Source organism: Diceros bicornis, unplaced genomic scaffold, assembly GCF_020826845.1.
Source record: "Diceros bicornis minor isolate mBicDic1 unplaced genomic scaffold, mDicBic1.mat.cur scaffold_97_ctg1, whole genome shotgun sequence".
Taxonomy (NCBI): Eukaryota; Metazoa; Chordata; class Mammalia; order Perissodactyla; family Rhinocerotidae; genus Diceros; species Diceros bicornis.
The window spans coordinates 534,743-552,304 of NW_026691866.1; the positions used below are offsets into that span (position 1 = coordinate 534,743).

Genomic DNA, 17,562 nt, shown 5'->3' on the forward strand with positions numbered 1-17,562 from the left:
CCATCATAAGATAGTCCAACCCAAATTCAGTCCTCTGTGCCCAGAGGTATTAATTTAGTTTAATTTATTACACTTTTGTTCTGTGATAATGGCCTTGAATTTTGTAGCAAAGTGTGCTCACTTTTTAGAGATGGAAAGTAAAATGGGGTGAAACATGATGATGTCTACTTGACTTTAATATTTCATTGAAAACATGGGATGAATCAAGGGCGGCAAGTGTTAATAATTTATACATTGATGAAATATTGTTTTAATTGGATGGAATATGCATTGTTAAATCTAGATGATGGATGTTTATGAGACTGTTCCCTTTATTTTTCTGTGTCTAAAAAGTTTTATTAAAAAGAGTGAAACACACTCACATGCATTCTCCATTTCATTCACTTCCAGAATATTCTCCCAACAGAAATGACACCTTGACTGAGAAGCATGGTAAACCTGCAGAAAACCCAGGACCACGGTAGGGGGCGAGTATCTTGATGCTGTGCCTCATCGAAGAGAACTATGCGCACAGGGTCTTGGATGATGAGGAAAGTTGGCCAACCCTTGTCAAGGACGGTTGAGGCACAGTGGGGTCAGCAGGAGCCCTGGGGCGATGACAGGAGGTGGCTCACCCCACCACTTGTCTCCCCAGACCTCTCCTTCTGGGCCCTCATCCTCATCTGCTGGCGGGCTTCCTGGTGCTCATCACAGGCCTGATCTGCTGTCTCCTGGTAAGCCATGACGTGTTGATTGTCTTCTTACCATTGGGTTGTAAGAGCTCTTTATATATTATAAGTACACGTCCTTTTCTAGGGATATGTTTTGCAGATGTTTTCTCCCAGTCTGTGTGTGGCTTGCCTTCTCCTTCACAACATGAGTCATTGGGGAAATATAAGTGACAGTCATCATGAGATTCTACCACACTTGAGAATGGCTAAAATTAAAAAGACTGACTATAGCAAGTGTTGTTGAAGATGTCAAGTCACTGAAACTCTCATCGAGTGCTGGTGAAAAATAGCTTGGATGCGTCTTTAATAATTACATACGTCTATCCAGCCATTCCTCTCCTAGGAATCCATGCAAAGGAAATAAACTCATATGTCTATACACAGACTTGTACACACATGTTGATAACAACCTATTTATTCTAGACAAAAATGGAAAACAAACAAAATGTCCATCTACTGGTTAACAGATACACAAAGTGTGGTATATCCCCATGGTGGAATACTATTCAACCATAAAAAAGAATGAATTATTTTTTTTTCTTTTTTAATTATTTTATTGAAATTATAAAGGGTTTTAACATTGTGTAATTTCGGGTGTTCATTATTATTTGTGAATTTCTTTATAGACTGCATCATGCTCACCACCAGTAGTCTAACTATTATCCATCACCATGCATATGTGCCCCTTTAACTCTTTCACTCAATGCCCAGCCCCCATCCCCTCTGGTAACCACTGATTTGTTCTCTTTATCCCTGTATATGTTTATCTTCTGCGTATGAGTGAAATCATGCATGTTTGATTTTGTCTGGCTTATTTCATTTAACATCCTACCCTCAAGGTCCATCCAGGTTGTTGCAAACACGATGATCTTGTCTTTTTTTTCTGGCTGAGTAGTATTCCATTGTATATAATACATACCACCTCTTCTTGATCCATTCATCTGTAGCAGGGCGCTTGGGTTGCTTCCATGTCTTGGCTATTGTGAATAATGCTGCAGTGAACACAGGGCTGCATAAATCTCTTTGAATTGTTGATTTCAATTTCTTTGGATAAATACCCAGTAGTGGGATAACTGGAAGGTATGCTATTTCTATTTTTAATTTTTTGAGAACTCTCCATAGTGTTGTCCCTAGTGGCTGCATCAGTTTGCATTCCCACCAGCAGTGTGTGAGGGTACCCTTTTCTCCTTATCCTCTCCAACATTTCGTACTTTTTGTCTTGGGAATTATAGTTGTTGTGACAGGTATAAGGTGATCTCTCATTGTAGTTTTGATTTGAATATCCCTAATAATTAGTGATGTTTTACATCTTTTCATGTGTCTGTTGGCCTTCTGTATATCTTCTTTGGAAAAATGTCTGTTCATATCCTCCGCCCATTTTTAGATTGGATTATCTGTTTTTTTATTGTTGGGTTGTATGAGTTGTTTATATATTTTGGAGATTAACCCCTTGTCAGATATATGATTTGCAAATATTTTCTCCCAGTTGGTGGGTTGTCTTTCCTTTTTTTTTTTTTTTTTTTTTTGGTGAAGAAGATCAGCCCTGAGCTAACATCCATGGTAATCCTCCTCTTTTTTTCTGAGGAAGACTGGCTCTGAGCTAACATCTATTGCCAATCCTCCTCCTTTTTTTTTCCCCCAAAGTCCCAGTTGATAGTTGTATGTCATAGTTGCACATCCTTCTAGTTGCTGTATGTGGGACGCGGCCGCAGCATGGTTGGAAAAGTGGTGCGTTTGTGCGCGTCCGGGATCCGAACCTGGGCCGCCAGTAGCGGAGCGTGCACACTTAACCACTAAGGCTCGGGGCCGACCCTGTCTTTTCATTTTGTCCATCGTTTCCTTTGCCTTGCAGAAGGCTTTTAGTCTCATGTAGTCCCATTTGTATATTTTTTCTTTTCTTTCCCTTGCCTGAGTAGACATGGTATTGGAAAAGATGCTGCTAAGACCGATGTCAAAGACTGAACTGCGTATATTTTCTTCTAGGAGTTTTATGGTTTCAAGTGTTAGATTCAAGTCTTTTATCCATTTCGAGTTAATTTTTGTGTATGGTGGAAGATAATGATCTACTTTCATTCTTTTGCATGTGGCTGTCCAGTTTTCCCAACAGCATTTATTGAAGAGACTTTCCTTTCTCCATTGTATGATCTTGGCTCCTTTGTCAGAGATTAACTGACCACAGATGTGTAGTTTTCTTTCTGGGCTTTCAGTTCTGTTCCATTGATCTATGAGTCTGCTTTTGTGCCAGTACCATGCCATTTTGATTACTATAGCTATGTAATATATTTTCAAGTTAGGATTGTGATGCCTCCAGCTTTGTTCTTTCTTTTCAGGATTGCTTTGGCTGTTCGAGGTCTTTTGTTATTCCATATATATTTTAGGATTCTGTGTTCTATTTCTGTGAAGAATGTCATTGGAATTCTGATTGGGATGGCATTGAATCTGTAGATTACTTTAGGTAATATGGCCTTTTTAACTGTGTTTATTCTTCCAATCCATGTGCATGGAATATCTTCCCATTACTTCAGGTCATCATTGATTTCTTTCAATAATGTCTTATAGTTTTCATTGTATAGGTCTTTAACCTCTTTGGTTAAATTTATCCCTAGAGATTTTTTTCTTTTTGTTGCAATTGTAAGTGGGATTGTATTCTTGAGTTCTCTTTCTGTTAGTTCATTATTAGAGTAGAAATGCAACTGATTGTGGTAAGTTGATTTTGTATGCTGCAACTTTGCTGTAGTAGTTGATTATTTCTAATAGTTTTCTGATGGATTCTTTATGGTTTTTTCTATTTACAATCATGTCATCTGCAAACAGCAAGAGTTTCATTTCTTCCTTTCCAATTTGGATTCCTTTTATTTCTTTTTCCAGCCTAATTGCTCTGGACAAAACCTCCAGTACTATGTTGAATGGGATATGTCCTCTTGGTGGAAAGTCCCCTTTAGCATTATATACTGCCCCTCTTTGTCTCTCATAGTCTTTTTTATCTTGAAGTCTGCTTTGTCTGATATGAGTATGGCAACACCTACTTTCTTTTATTTGCCATTTTCTTGGAGTATTGTCTCCCATCCATTCATTCTGAGCCTGTTTGTTTTTAGAGCTGATATGTGTTTCCTGGCAGCAACATATCATTGGGTCTTGTTTTCTAATCCACCCCACCACTCTGTGTCTGTTGATTGGAGAATTCAATCGATTTACATTTAGAGTGATTATTGATACATGAGGGCTTAATCCCACCTAATCTATATTTCCATTGTTCCTCTTCCTTTGTGTTTCTGACTACCATTTCATTTTGGGGGTTTTCTGTGGTAGTTTTCTCTATTTTTACGATCTATGGCTCTGCTCTGATTTTTTGTTTGCTGGTTACTCTGAGGTTTGTATGAAGATCTCATAGATGAGACAGTCCATCTTCTGATAGCCTCTTATCTCCATTAGCCTAAGCAGGTTCCATTCCTTTCCTCTTCTCCTTCTGAGTTATTGTTGTCACAAGTTATTCATTTTTGTGTTGTGCGGTTGTGACTAAGTTGAAGTGTTTATAGTTACTTTTGATGCCTTCCTTCCCTTCTTCTTTTAAGTTATAATTAAGTATTTGCTACCCTGTTGTGAAACAGAGCTGTAGCTTTCTGATTTTGTCTATTTATCTCTTTGATCAAAGCTTTGTAGACATTTGCCTTCTTTTTGTTTCAGGTATGAGGGCGTTCTTGATCATTGCTTGTATGGGAGATCTCGTGGCGATGAATTCCCTCAGCCTTTGTTTATCTGGGAAAACTTGTATTTCTCCATTGTATCATAAGGATCATTTCACTGGATAGAGTATTCTTGGCTGAAAGTTTTTTTCTTTCAGTATTTTTAATATATCATTCCATTCTTTCCTTGCCTGTAAAGTTTCTGCCAAGAAATATGCTGAAGGCCTGATAGGGGTTCCTTTGTAGGTTATTTTCTTCTGTCTTGCTTCCCTTCAGATTTTTTCTTTGTCATTGTCTTTTGCCAATTTTACTATTATACGCCTTGGAGAAGGTCTTTAAGCATTGATGTAATTAGGCGTTCTGTTGGCTTCATGTATTTTTAAGTCCGGTTCTTGCCCAGGGTTGAGAAGTTCTCAGCTATTATTTCTTTGAACAAGCTCTCTGCTCCTTTCTCCCTCTTTTCTCCCTCTGGAATACATATAATTCTTAGGTTGCTTTTATAATTGCGTCATATATTTCTCCAAGAATTCCTTCATTTTCTAAAAATCTGAGTCCTTTCTCCTCGTCCACTAGAAGCATTTCTATATTTCTATCCTCTAAATCACTTATTCTTTCAACCTGATATCAGCTCTATTTTGTAAGGATTCTAGATTCTTTTTTATCTCATTAATTATGTTCTTTATATCCAGAATTTCTGCTTGTTTTTTTTTTTTTAATAGCTTCAGTCTCTTTGATGAAGTATTCCATTTCCTCATTAATTTTATTCCTGAGTTCATCGAACTGTCTGAACATTCTTGTAACTTGGTGAGTTTCTTTATGACAGTTATTTTGAATTCTTTGTCATTTAGATTGTAAATTTCTGTGACTTCAAGGTTGGTTTCTGGAGATTTGTCATTTCCTTCTGCTCTGAATTGTTACTGTAGTTTCTTATGGTGTTTGATGAACTTATCTTTTGCCTGCGTATTTGTGGTAGTATCAGGTCGCAGACTGGTGAGGGTGGGCCTCTTTACATAGTCTATGGAATTGAATGCTAATCTCTTCCACAAACAGCCATGTGAACACATCCAGAAATAATGCTTAACTAGCTTTCTGGGCATCCCTTAGCTCTGTCAAGTTGACACCTGAAATTAACCAAAAAGGGTCAAGTTACAGAAGTGAGATGGGGGGATCTTTCACTGGGTCAGGAAGGGAAAGGACTGAGGTGGTTTTGGAAGGATCTGGAATTTTCTGGACTTTCTTGAAGAGCTTTGATAGAGCAGTCTTAGCAGTCATGGGGAAGGAAGCCTATTTCAGAGGGTCAAAGAGTGACTGAGAAACAGAAGGGCAGAGAGGGAGTGGAGGTGGACAGCTGTGCCTTGTGCCTCCTGAGAATGGCCTCTGGATTTAACACAGTGATGGCTCCGTCCCAGAGCCCACAGCTTTGGTGTGGGGCTGACTCCTCCCTAGGACTAGGGTGTTCTAATTCCTCAGTGTGAGCTACTCTGCATATTCCAAATCCCCAATGTCCTAGCAATGGGGTGTCAAATGGCCCTCTCTGGTCCAGCAGGATCCAGGCACAGGACCCTTTATGGGACAGGAGGAGGAGCCGGGTGTACACGGGGTTCTTACCTGCCAGACCTGGAGTTCTGGGGAGTGGAGCTGAGCGAGGTCACAGTGCAGGAGCTGCTGACAGGGTTTGAGGCCACCTGGGAGGAGAGCAGAGGAGGGGGGGCATCAGGGACGGTCAGGACAAGACCTGCCCCCTCATTTGTATGCTGCATCTCTGTGCCTGGACACAATCTACTCCTCAAGTCTCGTTACCAAGAGCTGATTTCTTCCCTCATCGAATCTTTTCTTCCTTCTTCTTATATTGTTAAATTATTTTAAGTTAAATTTCGCTGGGTTTTCTCTCCCATACATTTAAAATTATTCCTTACTGATTCTTAGATGGAGACTATGATTTCAGTGAGTTACAATGAGAAATGAAGGAGTTCAGGGGTGATAACTGTGGACCTGAGAAATTTAAATGATGGCATCGGGCATGGTCCATGATCTTCAGGACAGCCATATGATAAGCCACATGATAATCAGAATTTTTAAGACAAGGTACTGTTAGGTTTTATGGTTTGAGTGAGAACAAAGGGAGAGGCCTACAATTGACACACAGTTTACCAACAGCAGAGAACCCTCCCTCACCTCTTCCAGCTCCTGGTGGTTCCTGCTTCCCTGCCTTGTGGCAGCAGATCTCCAATCTCTGCCTACGTCTTTCACATGATCTTCTTCCCTCCATGTCTCTGTGTCCTCATCTCTTCTTATAAGGATGCCAGTCACTGAATTGAGGGCCCACTCGTTTAATCTTCTCAGCAATCCTGGAGGTAGATACTGTTGTTATCCTCATTTTATAGGGAGCCTCAGAGGGGTAAGTTAACTTGTCTAAGACTGTACAGCTAGGCAGAGGCAAAAATCAAACCCTGACCATTTGGCCCCAGCAGCCATACTGTTAGCCATCTTGCTGCACTGCCTTATAAGTGAGCATGGGTGAAAGGCTCTTCAAAAGTTGGGAGGAATTCCTGATCAGATAAAAACATCCTAGCTACATCATGTGAAATATTTCAATTATTTATTTAGATTCTGCATTTTTATCTAACTCTGGGAGCTAGTGAAATGGTCTCCCTTAGTGCTGTAATATTCCAGCTGAATCAGGTGAGCCATGAAAAGCAGAGTGCCCATCTCTAAACTGCTCACATTTCCAATAAAAGGAGCATCCATTTGAGTTGGCTTTTTTGGAGAGAAGAAATACCTTCAAGCTCCACTGAAGAAAACTTCAAGCAAGAAGACAGATGTGTGCCTAGTGTGCAGTGGCTTTGGCTGTGGATTTGAGCCATGTCAGGAGAGGTGGTGGAGCTGTGAGCGGAAGAAGCCCCACGGCAGGAGAGGCACCAGACGAAGACACCCCAGCGTTACACGGTGGGAAGTGTTCCATCCTGAGAGGACAGCCTGCAGGTCCCAGGATCTGAGTAGTATTCATAAGACCAAGGCAGCCACTGTAGAGCCCAGGCTTATCTCCAAGGGGTGAAGTGACCCGTGTTCTGGAGGGGACACCTGGTTAAAATAAACATCCTGGCAAGGGGAAAGGAGTCATAAGACTATCCTGAAGTGCCCATATTTAAAGAGGAAATGACTTAGGTTGGAATTGCCAGGAAGCAGATCCTGAGACAAGGATTTGAGTATAAGTAGTTTATGTAGGAGGTGGTCCCAAAAATCCCAGATAGAGGAGAGAGGAAAGTGACAGGGCCGATAAAGAGTGTGACTGAGTAGGTTACCTCTGTGAGCAGCTGGAGCTCAGTCCCCTTGGAAGACTGTAGAACATGCCTCAGAGTTATTGCACACGGGGGTGGGAAAGGGAGGCGTTTACCGTTCCCCTCCCGTCTGTCACTGACTGAGTGTTGTGCCTGGCTCCACTTCTGGCAGCTGCACAGCAGCGAGGGAAGTGCTCCGGCCAGGAGGCATGGGTGCTTGTAGGAGGACACTGTGGGCATGTACTGGGGTGGTGAGGGCCTCAGGGATATGGGCCTGGCCCTGTCATACTCGCTACAGGAAAGAACAGTAGGGGAAGGGGGTGAAGGAGTTGGGTTCTTACTTAAAGTTGTCTGTATAAGCCTCAGTTTCTTACCCTTGCTAGCCCACAGTGCTTCCTTCACCAACAGTCCCCTTGAATCACTGCTCAGTTATACACAGTGCACAAGAATCTCCCTAATGTGGGGCTCTGAGCGGTTGCCCAGGTTTCTAATACCAAGCCATTGTGCCTTCATGGGGATGGTGACCCCTCAGCTCTGCCATCCTCAAAGATGTGACTTCATTTGACCCAGAGCGACGACAAGTCGAAAGGTAGTCTCTCTGTGTTCAGCTGGACCTCTTTTATCTTAATAGCTTTTAATTCATGTGTGTTTCTATTCAGAAAACAATTAGAAATTAAACTGAATACACAAACAGTTTTTCAAGTCCTGGCCCTAAAACTAGATCTGCAGGCCTGTTTTCAGGAGAGGGTAGTAACTGCTCTTCTCTCCAGGCTCGCTAGACCATGAGCTCCCGTGGGGCAGGGCCCAGGGCCCCTTCCCCTGCTACACCTGGTGAGTGAGAATGGCCCGCTGACTTCAAAGAGGGAGAGGAGACAGCTGTTCTCTTTGAGCCAGGTGTGCATGCCTCCCATTTCACATGGAGTTAGAGGGCAAATGAAGTTTGAACTCTCCACATCCTGCTTCCTTTTAGGGGTGCCTTCCAGGTGGGTAGTGGGGAATGTGGCTCAGATTTACAGCTAACACTTACATTGGTCTTACTGTGTTTCAGGTACTAAGGTCTTTATATATGTGTGTATATAAATATTTATAAATATACACACAAACATAAACATATACACACTCTCATTGCAACAACCTTACAAAGTAAGAACTATTTTTGTACCCATTTTACAGATTAAGAAACAGAGGCCAAAGAAGTTAGGTAACTTGTTCCCAGGTCACACAACTGGTCGGTAGAAGAGCAAATCTCAGCAGACGGGTTCAGAGCCTTAATTAATAAATATATCTACTCACTTTTCAGTTACTGGAAGAAAGATTTCACTTAGGAAAATGATGAGAGGGAGCCTTTCTTTAAGGGATTTAGCTTCTCTCGTAGTCAAGAAAGAAAATAACAATAAAGTCTTACCTTTTGTGGAAATGTTTGGCTACCCAACTATCGTTCCTTTCGCCTTCTCTGTGGTGAAATTATGGGACAAGTGTGTTAGGTGTCAAGGCTCTTACAAGCGAGAAAGCTGTGTTCATACATATAGGTGCACATCTTACAGTGGAGTGATGGGGAAGAGAGGAAAAGTGAACGAGAATGGGAAAAGGAAACATAAGTCGATTTTGCATGAGGCAGATAAATTTTGTGAGTAACAGTTTCTTTTCTCCTTTTGATAGTACAAGGGATTACAGAAGCCTCCACAGGAGAACAAATATTGATTTCTTGTTCTTTAGAAGACTTTCCAAATTTTGTGTACTTATGTTTTATGAAATACTGTATTAGTAGAAAAGGACAGCCTGCTTCATATAGTCTGAAAAAAAATGTTAGTGCCTAGAACTTTTTTTGGAAAGGAATCTAGCAATAACCATCACAGTTAATAGCCATATATACTTTATCCCAGCAATCCAACTTTTGGTAATCTATGCTCTAGGAATAGAAGCTCTAGTTAATTTAATAATGTTAATATAGTGAAAAAAAATTAAATATATGAGGAAGGAATGGACAGGTGGTTAATCCATTTTAGGAAAAAGGAGCCTGCCTGTGGATGAGATTGCTTTTTTAATTGTGGTAGAGTATGAGTTGCTTTTATCTTTACTCAGGTCTCTCAGAATTAGAAAATGGAGTTGGTGTTCTGTCTCTCTGTGGTAATTCTTTAGTGAACAGGGAACTCTAAGAGACATAGTTATATCCTGAGTCACCCTATTTGGGAATTTCCGAGCAGATACAGGGCATATTAAACTGTATTATAAAAGAATGAGCAGTTACCTTGATATTCTCAGACACTTGTTAAGCTTCTGTTCTTTACTTGAAACCAAGACTTAACTTGTATTGTTTTGATGAAGGCAGTTGCTTTGGCCTAGAGGTATTGGGGAAAATGTTGAACAAAAAATGTTCCATCATTTTTTGAAAATCACCTACTGGTACAATTTAGGAATGCTGAATTTCTCCTGAAGCTTCTGTCTGCTTTTCTACTCTTCCCATTTACCCTACAGGGACTTGGTTTTATTTATCAGGTACAAGTTCCATTTAGAGTCTATTTTAGTAGATCTGGTTTTGTACTGGTTGTATTTAGTAAGAAATTAGACATAGACTTCAGATTCATTATTAGGGATTTTTATTTATTTTTTCCAAAAAGCTATGGTTCAGTAACACAATTTGAGTTTAAATGATTCAGTTTTGAGAATTGTAGCATAAGAAATGGGCACTGGAGTGCTTGTGTCTGGGTTTGAATCCTGTGACAGAGAGCAAATTGTTCAACCTTGCTAAATCTTGTAAGAGTGGGGATAATAATAATGGTTGTTTTGAAGATTAAAAAAGGTAATAGATATCTGCTTGACATCTGGTAAGTGCTTGACAAATGTTCACTGATCTTGTCACCACCACTCTTACCACTGTCACCATCATCACCATCTTTGTTCTCCACTAGGTTAGCCATACTTTGGTCCTGGCTTCTTGCCGCTGATCTAGGATAGTGGAGAGGCCAGCTCTGGGGATAGAGAGGCTAGCTATGAATTAAAGAAATGGGAGGTAAAGCCCCATGGTGGTAACAACTTGTAATATATTGATTTTATAGTGATTTATCCTACAAAATAACTTAGAATACATCCTTTGAAGCCTCAATTTAATGGCTCCATTTTAAAATTTAGATAGTTCCAATGACTATTGGATTTAATGGCCAGAGACATCTCTTTGTGGCCTCAGTTGAGAAAATTTGGTTGTGTCTATAATCTATCACAGTGGCAAAAAGGAAAGAACAGTTACAAATCACATTGGTGTGGTGTCTTAGTTGGCTCAGGCTGCCATAACAAAATACTACAAACTGGGTGGCTTAAACAACAGAAATGTATTTTCTCCCTCTTCTGGAGGCTGGAAGTCCAAGAGCATGGTGCCAGCAGGGTTGGTTTCTGGTGAGGCCTCTCTCCTTGTGTTGCATGTGGCCACCCTCCTCTGTGTCCTCATATGGCCTCTCCTCTGTGCCTGTGCGTGGAGAGAGAGCGATCTCTGCTGTCTCTTCCTCTTCTAAGGACACCAGTCCTATCAGATTAGGGCTCCACCCTTATGACCTCATTTAACCTTAATGACCTCCCTAAAGGCCCTGTCACATTGGGGATTGGAGCTTCACCATAAGAATTTGGGGCCAGCACAATTCAGTTTATAACACATGGTAAAGTAAAATAATTCCTTCAGGATTGTTATATGTGTTTTTATTAAGGGATATTTTTGAAATCTTCTTAATGTAATTTAAGGACTTGTTTATGTGGAAACTAAAAAGTGATAATTATACTGTGTGAAAAGCTGAAAATTTAGTCTGACAGCTCTGTTTCCATTCTACATTCACCTTGATGCTTCCCAATTCCCTTGTCTGGGGAAAAAATATATTAAGAAAAAATTAAAATTTCCTCAGCATATTGTAAAACGAAGTATAACAAATATTTTTTCAAAGTACAGTAGTGGTCAAGATCCTCTTGCTTTGAAAATTCCGGTTAGTAATTATTAACCGAGACATCATTACAATAATTCTAAACTTGCTGATATCTCCTTATATATGTCCCCTCTTTTCCTCCAGCAAAGAGGAATGCCTGATTGAAGAAGTTACCTTCTGTTCCTTAATAAGTATTTTCAGTTGTCTTTGTTTGCTTTGCTATCACTTTCCCCAACTCTCAATATTTTTTAAGAAATTGCAGATGGGTAACTGTGACAGGAAAAGGAAGAACTGAACTAAAATCTTTGATTATAGATTTACCTCAAGCACTCAACTACAGAAAGTAATAGGAAGGCGTAAAAAAGTTGATCATTATGTCAGATCCTTAAATTCTGATACACGGTCCTTCTTTCGGCAATAACATCTGTCTCTCAAAAACTTGTCAATTCCTACTATTATTCTAGTGTCAACAATAATGTGAAACGCGACGTTCTCTCTTCAGCTTCCCTGGTTCAGAAACTGCTTTGAGAAGACACATAATTATGTTCAGAATTTTAAGATTCAAGACCACCCTATTTCCTGTTGCTAAGCACACAAACTGACCGACTATTTTAAAAAAGAAAAGAGACGCCTGTCTTTGTGCCTGTTCTCGGCAAGTGGGAAATCTGCCAACCTGCAAAAGCCCAGCTTGTATTTTGCTAGAGCCAATACTTTACTTTGCAAATGTTGAGCCCGTTCAAATGTAGCATTACCTTATGGTGAGCAGGAGTTAATTTTTGCAGATTTCTTGTACATTTTTTGTTATAAAAGTTTAAAGTATTGCTGGTGGGAATGTAAAATGGTACAGCCACTTTGGAAAACAGTTTGGCAGTTTCTCAGAATGTTCAACATAGTTACCATATGACCCAGCAACTCCACACCTAGGTATATACTCAAGAGAGGTAAAAACATATGCACACAAAATCTTATGTGCAAATTTCAAAGCAGCAGTATTCATAACAGCCAAAAAGTGGAAACAACTCAAATGTCCATCATCTGATAAATGGATGAACAAAATGTGGTATATCCATGCAATGGAATATTATTTGGCCGTTAAACGGAAGTACTTATAACTGCTACAGCATGGATAAACCTTGAAAACGTTATGCTGAGTGAAAAAAGCCAGTCAGGGGCTGGCCCAGTGGTGTAGCGCTTAAGTACACGCGCTCTGCTTTGGCGGCGCCGGGTTCGCAGGTTTGGATCCCAGGCACAGACCTATGCACTGCTCATCAAGCCATGCTATGGTGGCATCCCATATACAAAACAGAGGAAGATGGGGACAGATGTTAACTCAGGGCTAATCTTCCTCAGCAAAAAGAGGAAGATTGGCAACAGATGTTAGCTCAGGGCCGATCTTCCTCACCAAAAAAAAGAAAAAGAAAAAAGCCACTCAAAAAAGACCACCTATTACACCTATTGTATAATTTTATTGATAAGAAATGTCCAGAAGAGGCAAATCTTTAGAGACAGAAGGTAAGTGGTTGCTAGGGCTGGAGGTTGGGGAGGATGGGGAGTGATTGCTAAAGGGTATGGAGTTTCTTTCTGGAATGATGAAAATGTTCTAAAATTGATTGTGGTGATAGTGGCACAGCTTTGTGAATAAACTAAAAAACTGCTAAACTATATAGTTTAAAAAGATGAATTGTATGATCTGTGAATTATGTCTCAATAAAACTGTTTTTAACAGTTTAAATTAAGTTAAATTTGTTAAATTGGAAAAAAAAAAGCCAAGAAGACAATGTTCATTTTCCTGGCATAATCCTGTACAAACAGATTTTGGGTAATTTCTTTTTCCTGTGTTTAGATTGATCTTTACATAGGTATAAGCATACTGAATATATAATTTTTTTTTTCATTTACCATATTTAAGCATTTCCCTTGATGTGACATAGTCTTCATTTGCCTCATTTTTATGACTTCCTAGTCTTGCCTGTTTTGTTGTCATATAGGTCGCTTCCAACTTTTCATGATTATAAATAATGCTGCAAATGAACTTGTTTGTCCACGTAGCTTTTTTTTTCTGTTAGGTTTATTTCCTTACAATGTTTCCATGTAGAATTATAGAATCAAAGGCAACAAGGATATTTAGGACCCTTAATGTCTGACTCTTTTCCAAGAGGATTCTGCCTGTTTATTCTGCTACCAAGAATGCAAGAGCTTCTGTTTTACCTATCATTCATCAATACTGGGGGTTATAATTTTTTAAGTGAACTTTTCATTCCAGAATAATTTTAGGTTTGCAGAAAAGCTGCAAAGATAATATCAAGATTTCCCTTGAATCCCTTACTCAGTGTCCGCCATTGTTAACCTCTTACATTATAGTGCCACACTTGTCAAATCTAAGAAACCAACATAGGTACATCACTATTGACTAAACTCCAGACTTTATTCAGATTTCACCAGTTTTTCTATTAATGCCTCTTTGCTGTTCCAGGACCCAGTCCAGGATTGAGTGTTATAATTTTAATTTTAAAAAATTTAATGTAATGGGTATAAAATGATATTACATTATTGTCAGTCTTGTTTTTTGTTTTTTTAAGCCAAGTTTTTAAGGGAATATTTCTAACTATTTTGTTTGATAGGAGAAAGATTGGAAGTTAATTTCCCTCCCAATAAACTTAGTTTATCAGAGCTGGCCCGGTGGCACAAGCGGTTAAGTGCGCGCGCTCCGCTGCAGTGGCCCGGGGTTCGCTGGTTCGGACCCCGGGCGCGCACCGACGCACAGCTTCTCAAGCCGTGCTGTGGCAGCGTCCCATATAAAGTGGAGGAGGATGGGCATGGACGTTAGCCCAGGGCCAGTCTTCCTCAGCAAAAAGAGGAGGATTGGCAGACGTTAACTCAGGGCCCATCTTCCTCACAAAAGAAAAAAAAAAACTTACTTTATGAAAGTATTATTCCTGTCACTTAAAAACTAGAAACACACTTCTGTGGTCTTCCTGCCGAAAATGCATTACCGGAATGTAACGATGAGGAAACATCAGTCAAACACATATTGAGAGACAGTCTACAAAGTAGCCAGCCTATATTCTTAAAAAGATGTCAAGGTCAAGAATGACAAAGACAGACTGAGGAGCTGTTCCAGATTAAAAGAAATTTAAGAGACATGACCCTAGATTGGATCCTGAACCTGGAAAAAAATTGGCTACAAAGGAGATTATTGGGCCAATTGACAAAATCTGAATGTGGACTGTGGAATGAAAAATAAGATTGTATCAATGTAAAATTTCCTGATTTTAATCATTGAACTCTGCTCATGAAAGAGAATGTCCCTGTGGACATTTGGAAATACATACTGAACTGTTTAGGGGGAGAGAAGGAAGATGTCTGTAACTTACCTTCAAATGGTTCAGGAAAAAATAGTATGCATATATATAAACATACTCACATGCATGTATGTAGAGGGAGAGAGAATGATAAAACAAATGGGGCAAAACATAAACAATTGTTAAATCCAGCTAAAGAGTATTAGGGAAGTTTCTTGTATGATTCTTGCAACTTTTCTGTAAGTTTGAAGTTATATCAAAATAAAAAGTTACCCCTCTCCCCCTCCAAAAAAGTAGAACTTTTTTCCCTATTGAGTCTCCTAAATAATTTTCTATTTATTCCTATTGGGTCTCAGCAGATCCTCAAATACAAGTTGCCTCTTTTGATCCTTATGGGGGAATAATGCACCAGACTGATTTTTATGCATAATTAAGGGTAATCTTTTTATAACTCCTGATTTATTACATGCCACTAAAATATAATGTTCTCATTAATTAGTGTATTACTAGAGTTTGTTGAGGACCCAGAGTTCCATATTCTAAAAAGTCTGGAATTCTTGGCAAAATGGCACTTAATAACTACTTGGTATCACAGAGAATTGTAACTTCTCCTGTTTTTAGGAAGTACCCACTGTTAACCGTGCTTTTTTGAATTGGTCATTGTTTTCAGTTCCTGTGGTTACGGAAGCGTTTACTGTAAGTTAAATCATGGTTTTGTGCTACTTTTGTTGATCGCACCGGTTACCGTTTAGACTGTTGTTGTTTCTCTCCAGTTCTTGGCTCTCTGCATTCTTTGTCCAGTGGAAATGGGCCTGGAGTCTTCTGCCTCTCTTAGTGGGTCAGAGGAGTTTGAGAACTACTGGTTGCAAGGAGTAACTCAAGGCACTTCCTTTGGCCCTCCCAGGTGGCTTTCTCATCTCTGAGACAGGCCTACACCTTTGCTTTATGTCTTGGCCTTTAACAGACCAACAAAGACGGAGGGACTGCTGTGTACTCCCTGAGCTGGGTTAGTAATTTCTCTGGTATTGGTTCATCAACACTCCCTAAATGGGTCTTGAAAGTGAAATATCCAAGGCCTTCCAAACTCACAAGTCTGGTCACTGATTTGCCTCAGGTCTTCACTAAATGACCGCTATTGTGTACCTACTCTGAGTCCTCACATGCAGCTAGCTGAAGCTCAAGCACAGTAGCACATCACTTGGAGCCATCTTTATAAATAACTTATTTTGAGAATAGGAAAAATGAAAGTAGTTGTTACATTAGGGTACTGGTAATAGGTGATTTTTGCCTGTTTTAAAATTTGTCTTTGTTATTATATCAGCTTTTCAATTACAAAAGGAATAGAAGACACATTGTATCACAAATACTGTTCATATTGATAAATCAGAATGTTGATTAATATAATTTTGCTAATTAAACCATATGGTATAATGGAAAACGCTTAGTAATGACGTAATGGCCTCTTTGGATGGTGAAATTGCAATATCCTATAAGGCAATCTTGACCCAACAATTTTATTTCTAGGAAGCTGTCCCACTAATATTCTCACGTTTGCAGATAGACATACACTCAAGGATATTGTTGCAGCATGGTTTGCAGTGGTAGATGGTGGGAAACAAACCAAGGTCCATCAAAATGAGACTGGTTAAATAAATTATGGTGCATCTATAGAACAGGATAATATGCAGCTGTTAAAATTGCAATATAGTCTCTTTGCCAGTCCAACAAGTAAGAAACTTAGAAGTCACCACTCCATCCTAACAAGTAAAAACACAAACAAACCAAAAAATCAGCAACTCTTCTTCAGTCTGTCAGAGAAGTGAGATCATAGGGCAGTCCACTACTCCTAAAATTGGAGGGACTGCCAGGTGCATAGAGAAATCACAACTTACCAGAACAGAGCTGAAACCTCTACAATAACCAGTGCTGAGGGAGAGAAACCTCAACTGTAACTGACAAATTGCTGGAGGCTCAGTGTAAATAGGTTCAAGAGATTAAAAACTCCAGGGGGACTAGTCATAGGGAGACTCCCCTCTTTTGTGAGTTTACAGGTCCTCACAGTGAACATCGGAGAAAAATTCCCTCATAATTCAGGTAGAGGAATGGGGAAAAGGAACCATTTTTGAAATGCACTAGAGCATTCTGTTCTTAGCAGTATCTGCCCTCAGGAGAAGCTATTTAACCAGAACCTAACTGATCTAGGGGAAGGGAAATACCCAACTCCAGAAGGCCCTAGGCTTCTATGTGGAGAAAAGGAAATAACCAATTCCAGCCCCTTCTAGCCTTGAACCTAAAATTGCTCTAAAAAGATGATGTCTTAAAAATCAATTGACTTAGATGCATGGATTTATTTCTGGACTCTCAGTTCTGTTTCATTCATCTGTATGTCTGTCCTTATACCAGTACAGACTAGAATTACTCTAGTTTTGTAGTAAGTTTTGAAATTGGGAAGTGTGAGTCCTCCAACTTTGCACTTCTTTGGAAGATTTTTTTGGCTATTCTAGGTCCCTTGTATTTCCACATGAATTTTAGTATCAGCTTGTCAATTTCTGCAAAAATGCCAGCTGGGATTTTGATAGAGATTGCTTTGAATCTGTAGATCAGTTTAGGAGTATTGTTGTCTTATCAATATTAAGTCTTACATTGCTTGTACACAGAATGTGTTTCCATTTGTTTAGGTCTTC

At 39.6% G+C, this 17,562-nt stretch overlaps 1 long non-coding RNA gene across 1 annotated transcript; it reads right to left on the bottom strand.

Moving 5' to 3' along the window:
- Window positions 1-6,611: 6,611 nt before the first annotated feature.
- LOC131403965 (uncharacterized) lies at window positions 6,612-16,027 on the bottom strand. The gene is made up of 3 exons (XR_009219674.1): window positions 15,968-16,027; window positions 9,077-9,124; window positions 6,612-6,741 (listed from the first exon to the last, which is right to left on the bottom strand). It is a non-coding gene; the product is annotated as an uncharacterized LOC131403965 (long non-coding RNA).
- Window positions 16,028-17,562: the final 1,535 nt, after the last annotated feature.